This window comes from Pinus tabuliformis, chromosome 1_1 (genome assembly GCF_031772625.1).
Source record: "Pinus tabuliformis cultivar Carrire ecotype Pingquan chromosome 1_1, CPIR1, whole genome shotgun sequence".
NCBI classification, from domain to species: Eukaryota; Viridiplantae; Streptophyta; class Pinopsida; order Pinales; family Pinaceae; genus Pinus; species Pinus tabuliformis.
In genome coordinates, this window is record NC_142297.1 from 611,908,298 (window position 1) to 611,918,651 (window position 10,354).

The 10,354-nt window shown below is 37.0% G+C and overlaps 1 pseudogene; it reads right to left on the reverse strand.

Moving 5' to 3' along the window:
* Window positions 1-2,467: 2,467 nt before the first annotated feature.
* On the reverse strand, window positions 2,468-9,173 carry LOC149214765 (G-type lectin S-receptor-like serine/threonine-protein kinase SD2-5; annotated as a pseudogene).
* Between the last annotated feature and the right edge of the window lie 1,181 nt (window positions 9,174-10,354).

Sequence of the window (10,354 nt, forward strand, 5' to 3'; positions counted from 1 at the left end):
AATCAGAAATTGCTGATATGGAGGAAGAACACGGAGGGATTTTTATGTCAAGAGAACAAAAGGATAAGCTCACTGCCTTAATATCAAAAAGGGGGAACATACTAAAAGAGAGGGAGGAATCATGGAGATTGAGAAGTAGAGCAATATGGCTGAAGGAGGGAGATGATAACACAAAATTCTTCCACAAATTTGCAAATGGACGAAAGGCAATCAATACCATTTGGAAACTGACTAATGAGCAGGGAAATGAGGTGGATACCTTCCATCAACTGGCCTCTCTTGCCACTTCTCATTTTAAGAAGGTCTATTAGGCTCCCCCCAATGCCACCTTAGCAGAAGTCATAAGAGTAGCACAACTCTTTCCTCGGTTTGTCGATCAGGAGAATGCTATGGAACTAAACAGAGAAGTTACTCTTGGGGAACTGGAGGCTACTCTGAAATGGTTTAAGTGAGACAAGAGTCCTGGACCAGATGGCTGCTTAGTGGAGTTTTATTTGGCTTTCTTTGAAATCCTTGGAGATGATCTACTCAAGGTCATAGAGGAATGCAGGATATCTAGCCGCATGCATGGGGCCATCAACTCCACATTCATAGCCCTCATTCCCAAATCAGACAACCCGTCCACCTTCAATGACTTTTGGCCCATATCCCTGTGCAACTGCATATATAAAATCATCTCAAAAATAATTGCAAATCTCCTCCGACCCATACTCTCCACCCACATCTCCTCAGAGCAATTTTCTTTTCTTCAAGACCGACAGATACATGAAGCGATAGGTACATCTCAAGAAGTTTTGCACTTGATATAGACGAAGAAGATTAAAGGTATGATCCTCAAAGCTGATCTATCAAAGGCATTTGATCGGGTAAGTTGGTTATATATCATAATGCTCCTAACTCATTTAGGATTTCCAGTTGGGGTTATAAAATGGATTATGTGTTGTATCACAAATACATCCTTTAGTGTTCTGATAAATGGAGCAACATCTCCTTTCTTTCACTCTGAAAGAGGCCTCCGGCAAGGATGCCCCTTGTCTCCCTTGCTCTTTTTACTGGTAATGGAAGGGCTCAGCGGACTTATCAAAGATATGCACCACAAAGGAAGGCTAATGGGAATTAGGATCACAAGCAGGTGCATGATAACACACCTCCTTTTTGTGGATGATGTGTTGATCTTCCTCAATGGTGGAATTGGAGATCTGACTACTTTACAACATACTATCACCCTATTCCAAACTGCAACAGGTATGGCCATCAATAACTTGAAATCCACCCTCACTCTATCTAACTGCTCTCCTCATGAGATCCAATTTCCCCTACACAGGTTCCCTTTCACCCTCTTATAGTTGGAAGAGGGACTTAAATATCTGGGCTACAAGCTGAAGCCACTTGGCTACAAAATAGTTGATTGGACATGGTTGATCTCCAAACTAGAAAGGAGACTTAATATCTCGTATCATAAGTATCTTTCCAGGGCCGAAAGATTATTTCTTATCAAAGCTGTTTTTGAAGCCACTCCAGTGTACTGGATGTCCCTAGCTTGGATACCAAGAGGAATCCTATCGAGAATACAAAACCTCTGCTGCAGGTTCCTATGGAAAGGAAAATAATTGGGGAGGATATTTGCATGGGAAAAATGGGATCTGTTCACCATCCCAAAGAAATGGGGAGGTTGGGGTATTAAAAAATTGGAAGATTTCTCCTCCGCACTGGCAGCCAAGCTAGGATGGCAATTAATCACCACAAATAGTCTCTGGACTAAGGTGGCCTCCTCCAAATACATAGATCCACTAAATTTGATGGATTGGCTGAGACAGACAAGCTGGAACAAAACAGGGATCTCGATCATTTGGAAAGCAGTACTAAATTCTATACCATTGATTCGAGATGGGCTCACTTGGAAAATTCAAGCTGGCACATATGTTCGCATTGGGCTTGACCCTTGGATTGGATGTGGAAATGCACACAAGTTACCGAAAGAACTCAAGCTACACCTCATTAACTCTGGCATCACCCACATCAATCACATTGCGGACATGGAGAGATCCACCTTTCTCCAACAAGCATGGAAATCTGCCCACAGTCTGCTCATACCTCAACAATGGCATCACCATTGGGAAGTTTACATAGCTACCTTAACTAAATCTCATATCAGAATATTGTAAGGGGAGGATGAGATTATATGGGCACATGCAAAAAATGGTCGGTACTCACCCAAAGAGGGATATCTATGTCTTGCAAACATTCATAAACCACAGCAAGTTGACATATGGTGGAAAGGTATGTGGAAGCTCAAAGCACCCCCTAGAACCAGACTACTCATGTGGTCAATTCTGAAACACAAGATCCCCATCGGAGATAATCTGATCAAGAGAGGACAACATGGGCCCTTCTGGTGCTGCTTATGCAAAGACAGTTTAGAATTGGTGGACCACCTATTTCTCACCTGCCCCATCACTTCTGATCTCTAGAACACCACTCTCCTGCACACCCCTTCACAGAGCTCATGGAAGGGTCGATCTATCACGGAGGTATGGACCACTTGGTGGACATCAGCATCCCTGTCGAAAGGAACCTTCCCCTCCTTATCTGTTGGGAAATCTGGATTGCCCGAAACCGCCTCATCTTTCAAGATACCACCCCCCACTGGCCCACCATCTCTACCTGACTCCTGGCAGATTACAACAACATTCCAAAAGATGATGAAAATACACCCCCTAGACATATTACTCTGGAAAACATAGATCACACCCAGCCTTGGGCATACTTTGATGGATCAACGCAAGAAGCAGGGTGTGGGGGTGGTGCTGTACTATACTTAACTATTTCCCATTACTATCAATTTCAAAGGGGACTAGGAGGAGGCACAAATAATTATGCAGAGCTCATCACAACCAAACATCTCATACAGTTTGCTATAGAAAAACATTGCAGAAATTTACAAATGTTTGGGGACTCAAAATTGTTTGCAACTGGATCAATAAAACAACAATCTTTCATGCTTTCACTTTGAGGCCCATCTTGGATGAGGTCCATAGATACATTTCTTTTTTTGACAGTTTTATGTCGTCATATATACAGGGAACGAAACACACTTGTTGACAAACTTTCCAAAGAGGCAGTGGTCATGCCATGTGACACATGAATGATACAGGAACTGAGGGATGGTGATCATTACCAATATTATCATTGCCCTTTTATGGACCACTCAACAGGAGCCCGATTTTATATGACATGTTATTTTACTGTTTAATCACTATTAGGCATATATATTATCCGAGCTACATGTACAGACACTCACTCTTTGAGTAAATATTATTTGAAACAATACCTCTGAAGACAAAATCTCCCTACCTGGAGCACTTATATATTCTACTGCTTTTTACTTGGAGCACTTATATATTCCACTTTTCTTTACTTGACAAGCATACAGTCTCTTAAACTACATATGCAAACAACATTTACAACATGTAATTTTCCTTAAGACAATGAAAATTACCATTTTTTAGAGGGGAAAAAAATTAAAATCCATTCCTTTAATTTATGTAGAACATATATATATATTCGTGAAAATATAAAATATAATCAGTGCTGCCGCAAGATCCTTAGCGTCTCTAAGTAAGATTTCAGCCTCGTCGGAGAGAATTACATATTCGGAAATTTAATGAACAGTTTAAATGGAATCAGAAGAAGGCCTCATGGGAAGCATTTTAATGTTTTTTTAGACACACGACGATGTTCCCTTAAACCAATCGCCGCCATTATGTGGCCTCCAAATTTCCAATTACCTTCGCCACCACCAATCGAATATTCTTTGACATCTACGTGGCATTTGATATAACCGTCAAATATTCTTTGACATCTACGTGGCATTTGATATAACCGTTGATTTAGCATAGTGGGACGGGACGTGGTGGAATATTCTCTGACATATATCTACGTGGCATTTGGTATAGCCGTTGATTTGCATAGTGGGAACGGGACGTGGGTGGAATATTTTCTGACATACATCTACCTGGCATTTGATACAACTGTCGATTTGCATAGTGGGAGTGGGTCGTGGCTTTTCTGCTGCTGCTGTTTAAAAAAGCATTCCGCGGCATGGCTTTATAATGCGTTGCCTGCGCCTCGAAATGTCTCCTCTCTTCTCTGCGCGCCTGTAAACGTTGGTTGTTCGAGTCTGTCATTGATTTTCCTGACATGTTTTTGTTTATGTTTCTGCTTCTGTACGTGTGGTTGGTTTGGTCTTCACTGTTTTTCTCTGTTATTATCTATTTGTACAGTTTCCCTGGTGTCTCTTTTCTTTTTTCCCTTTTCTGTAAACTTTTGGCTGCTCCCATTCCGTTCTGGAAAAGGTCAAAACAGTCTGTGCATTTCTGCCCCATTCTTAATTTAAAAAGGGCAGTTTCATATTGAATAGGATTCAAATTGAAGATTGTTAGATTCTTTATAATTGCATTTAACAGATAGTAGCGTGTCTTGGAAATAGTGTCTCAAATCTTCCATATCCGAATTGTCAATGTATTGCTTAACAATGCTGATCCCATTCCATTCTGGAAGAGGTCAAAAAAAAGGAGCATCTTTCTACACATCTTTGTTTAATGAAAATAGTTACAAATTAAATAGAATTCAAAAGCTTATAGCGTTCTTGTTGAAGATTGTTAGATTCTTTATAATCGTATTGAAAACAGATAATAGCAGGTCTGCCTTAAGAACAGATCGTAGCTCTGTCCGCTCAAAACGACCCATTGGTCCTTCGAACTCCTGTAGAACATAAATACTAACCAGCCCTGTCACTGCTTCTTTTGCATTCATCTTCTGTCACACTTGCCCAGGGACCTAAGGACAATCTCTCCCTCCCAGTTTTAAATGGCAATCTCATAGATGCCAAACTCATTAGACTTGTCAGAGACGAAGGTCTCTGAAGTCCATTCTTGAAATCAAGGATTTCATTGTCTGTTATTTGGACTGACTGCTATGTCTGAAATTTGGAATACCCTGTTTTCTGTACTCTATATTGCTTGCAATTTAGAAACTTTCACATCACACAGTATTCAGAATTTCGTTAAAAATGATAAGAGGGATCAAGAACAGATAGCAAAGATATTCGACACCTTTAAGAGTATCACCTAGCTTAGACACGTGAGTCATATCATTGAAAGCGCTGGGCGTACTTAACCAAACGAAAATGCTACGTGTACCCAGCTGTGGTTTACAGGGGAGGAGAGAGTTTGAAGGTATTATATAATGGACCGAACGTTCACCGAAATAGGGAGGAAATGACTTGAGATACCCACGCAAAAAATTATTTACTATTTTAATTTGACTTGAACCTATCATATAGATTAGGAGAGCTGAGGAGGATTATTCCCAAAGTCGTTTGCCTATATAGATTTACGAAAGATTATTGTTATTCTACTTAGCTCAACATCTATTCACCATTTGTATGTAATAAAGGTGATTGAAATTGTATTTATAATATTTGATTACAAATTTATAATTAGAAAATGTAAATCATTACAAATAAATTTAACTTATAATATTTGATTACAAATTTATAATTAGAAAATGTAAATCATTACAAATAAATTTAACTTATAATATTTGATTACAAATTTATAATTAGAAAATGTAAATCATTACAAATAAATTTAACTATTTTAAATAGTAAATGTAAAATGAGAAAAGATTTAGTGCTTGAAATTGTAAGAGTTTGAGTTTCTTATTTTTATTTATTTTTATATCTTTAGAATTAAACCTAATATCATGTTTTTCTAAATATTACTATTAAGATGTTTTTCAGAAGACATTTAAACAAATATCTTAAAACACTAATGGTATCTCTCTAATGAAGAATATACCCTTTGCATATAATGGAGACAGATATATGAGACTTACAATCAATAACACAACAATATGGCACAAATATGTGTAAAATCTAAACTAAAAAAACATTCAAACAAATATCTTAAAACACTAATCATATCTCTCTAATGAAGAATATACCCTTTGCATATAATGGAGACGGATATATGAGACTTACAATCAATAACACAACAATATGACACAAATATGTATAAAATCTAATTAATTTAGCTAAAAAAAATGAACAAATTCAAATTGCCAAGATGGAATGGCAAACTCAAATTGCCATGATGGAATCGCATGACCCCTTTGTGGAACTATAGATTGCTTCAAATTTCCTTGTCACTTTCTTAACTTGATCACTTAAGAATTTGAGATAAATATTTAAAAGTTTCTCATAACCATGCATTTTCTTAATAACAAGTTTTAAATTATTAGAAAATTGAATAGACTTTACATTATTCTTTAGAGTAATTTTTAGAAATAGTCTTAATGCCAAAATTTTTGTTAAATTAGAAGATATTCCTCCAAGATACATTTATTTTTAGTGAATAGGAACCAAATAAGAATGCAGGGATGTTGCTTTTTCCTTCGTGACTTAACCGAGGCCATTAAAAAGTTTTGTATGATAAATGTGTTAGTTATTTTATAAATTTATCAATATTGGACAATTTGTATCCTAATATAATAGCTTAAATTTAACTAGCAATTGTCCCAAAAGGTACAAAGAGAGGCCGATAGGATTATTAAATTAGAGTTGTTGAATTTCTCTAAAAGAGATATTGGTTCAAGCCTACAAGGAGTAAAGAGATTTGATGTTTGGAGTTCTATGCTATCTGGACATCATATTTCTTTAAATACAATGTAATTTTTTAGAAAAGTTCAAGCCCAATGCAGTTCTGCCATGCAGACATACACTTAAATCGCTACTGGACTTATGATATTGACAAATTCAAAGTAAAGTGGTATACAAGAGAATGTACCAAGCTAAACGACAAGTTACACATCTTCAGACCTGAAAAAGTACATAACAATGGTCTGGCAAATCAATAGCGATATCATAATTGCTTTTCCTTCCACATACATACAATTGCTCCAAAGGCAAGGACAAGAAAATTTTCAGCTCTAGTGAGCACCAGTGGGTCACTAAAACGAGTGACCACAAGAAGAGACACAATTGTATTAATCCAAAGAAAATACAAAGTTGTTAATTAGAATTCTATTGTCAAACACTATTGTTCTCATAAGTAGTGTTTGTTATCACATGCGTTTACAGTAGCTATTCAAGTTTCAATTTTATTAGATCAGTTAGAACTTGTTTTGGTTCACAATCAATATCTGCTATTCAACTATATGTGTTTTATGTTTTGCAGATAACATAAAGAACAAAATGGTAAATCTCATCCTCTCATCAATAATCACTATTAAGTTGTTTACATATTCTACTCTTCAGTGAGCCAATGAAGTGTAATTAAGATGGCCATCATTCCAATGTCAGCCAATGGAGTGTAATTTAGATGACCATCATTCCATTTCGAGTTACAGTGAGAAATATTATGTAAAATATTATATTGATAATAAAATGCATATAGAACCTAAGGACGTTGCCATTGTCCTAACTCAATAATCATAAACTCATCCGATAGAGATCAACCACAAGAATAATGTCAAGCTCTATCATCCAACAATAAGTTTTTCTTTTCAATTAACAAGCTACAAGTTCTTCGGCTGTCGCATAAAATATAAATTCAGGAGTTAAAGACACTAGGGCCATTATAGCTAAATATGCACCAAGGTTTACTGCTTCACCTGACCAGAATGCAAAAAGAAATGCTACAATGCAGTAGCAATGGATTCTTCAGCTAAAATTGGCCAGACTTTGATTAATTCACATAAACGTCGAACGATATCAATTGTTCAAAAGTTTTAAACAAGCAAAGAAACACAGCAGATACATCTAGTTCTTTGATCCTTTCTGTGTTCGAAAAAACAGGACAACTTTTGTAAAAGTCCCAATGCGCTCATCAAAAGACAAGAAATGTGCAAATGATTAAGTTAGTTACTGAAGTGTGTTGTAATTGCTTAAAAAAGTGCTTATAGACTTTAACAAAACATAATTTTTAAAATATGCTTATCTTGAGATTTGAATTGATTTATCTACTTATTTCTACAAACCCAAATGCATTTCATTGAAAGACAATATGCAGGACATACATACAATTCCGAATTGCTTTGAATACACCACAACGTCGTCTTTATCAACCTACATGCCTCGTCAAAACCCTCAGGACTTTGCAATTTTAATCCACTCTTGATTAATTCTTCCATTTTATCTTCCCTCGTTTTGTTAAAAGCAATGGAAGGAAAATACCAGTTGTCTGAATCCCCATTTTTATGGACAGTTATGCGCCCGCTGATGATCTCAAGAAGTACCATCTCGTAGCTGAAGACATCGCTCTTGGACGTGATTCCTACTCCCCAAAGCCATTCGGGCGCCATATATCCAATTGTTCCCTTCACCAGTGTCACCAAGTGGCTTTCTATATCTCTATTTAGACATCTTGCCATGCCAAAATCAAACACGGTCGCCTTGAAATCCTTATCCAACAGAATATTCTGAGGCTTAATGTCTAGATGTAGAATACAAAGCCTCGACTCCTCGTGCAAGTACGAAAGTCCCCGGGCGGTATCCAGAGCAATTGAATATCTAGACCGAACAGCCATTTATCAAGAGACCCGTTGGGCATGAATTCGTAGACCAAAATACGATGAGCACCTTCTACACAAATTCCATGCAATCTCACAAGATTCGAATGATTGATGGACGATATTGTGGTGATTTCCGCACAAAACTCTGCCTGTCCCTGCCTCGACTCGTTGAGCAGACATTTTACAACCACCAGTGTACCATCCATCAAAGTTCCTTCATAAACTGCCCCAAATCCTCCCTTTCCAATTTCTTTGCTGAACCCGCCTGTGGCTATCTCAATGCTCTTGTAAGCGAATATTGCAGGAAGGCCAGTCAGATTCTTCAGATATTCTCCGTTGAATACGTTGGCACCTTCAGTAGATTGTTGTTTTCACGTTCTCTGCCACCTGGAGATCAATTTCCAGGCAACAAAAGAGACAAATAAGCCGCCATGGAGTGGGAGGAGAATATATGGCAAAATTCCTCTGGCTGTGAATAGCACGACCAACAAGCTCACCACAAAAACCACGCCCAACGCCAGCGCGCTGAGGAAGACTAATCTGATAATTCGAGATTTAAAATCGCCAGCATTCCCCTCTGGATCTTGCGCAGAATTCATCACTTATGTTCGCCTGCATACATTAATCGGATTGCACGCTTATGTTTTTCTGATGCATCTATCTCATTTCATACTCCTAGCAGGGATACTCATGAGTTTAACGCAAATGAATAGAGTTTATTAGAAGACGTGTAGGAACGGTTGGAGTGCTTCACGATATATATGCTGAGCATGTTACACGTATCCATCCCCAGCGTGATAAACGGTGCAGAAAGCAACACTGTTTTTTTCCATTATTAAATAATGACAACGACGCATATACCATGTGTATTTTCCTGGCGTTTATCGGTTGTCAATTACAACTCCACTAGGTAAGTGGATACGACTTTCCAGCAGTTGCTTTCGGTAGAATGACAAAGATAATAAACAGAAATTGTACGACAGGTGTCAACGTTACACAGAAAAGGACGACGAAAGGTTCCTTTCAAAGGGAAGGCCTATCGGCCTAATAAACCATTTAAAATTAAACCATTTAAAATTCCTTTGTACTTGAACAACAATTATTTCTTACTAATCATAGTCTTGGATAACATAAATTAGACAACAATTACACTCCACTCTAAAATTTCATTCTTGTCCCACATCTTAGATGCCTTAAAAACTCAAGAAAACTCTAAAAATTATTAGTAGACATTTACATACTCTTTCGTCAACTTTTATACACAACACTTTCACTCTACTCTAAAAACTTGTTTTTATGGTAGAAACTCTAAAAAAATTTGAAAATTATTATGAAAATTTTACATACTAATTAATTGAATAAAAAATTAAAATTAATTTGCAATCTCTTACTTTAATTACTTAAATATTCTTCATCATTATATAAATATATTTATAATAATTAAATTTAGATTTAATTTACACTCTATTACTTTAATAACTCACCATTTTCTTCACCATAGCATTGGATAGCATAGCCACCCCATACATAGATATATGTGAGATCGTTTAGAATATAATCACTGCTACCTAACGATGCTTGACGTCTCTAAGTAATATTTCAACCTCATATGAAAGAAATACAATGAAAAGTTAAATTGGAATCAGACAGCTTCTTGAAGGCGTCCTAGAAGAATTTTTATGTTTCTCTAAGAGGCTGCTCCAATGTTGCCTTAAACAAACCACGGCATCATGTAACTTCTACAATTACCTTCGCCACCACATCGTTAGAGCATCAACGG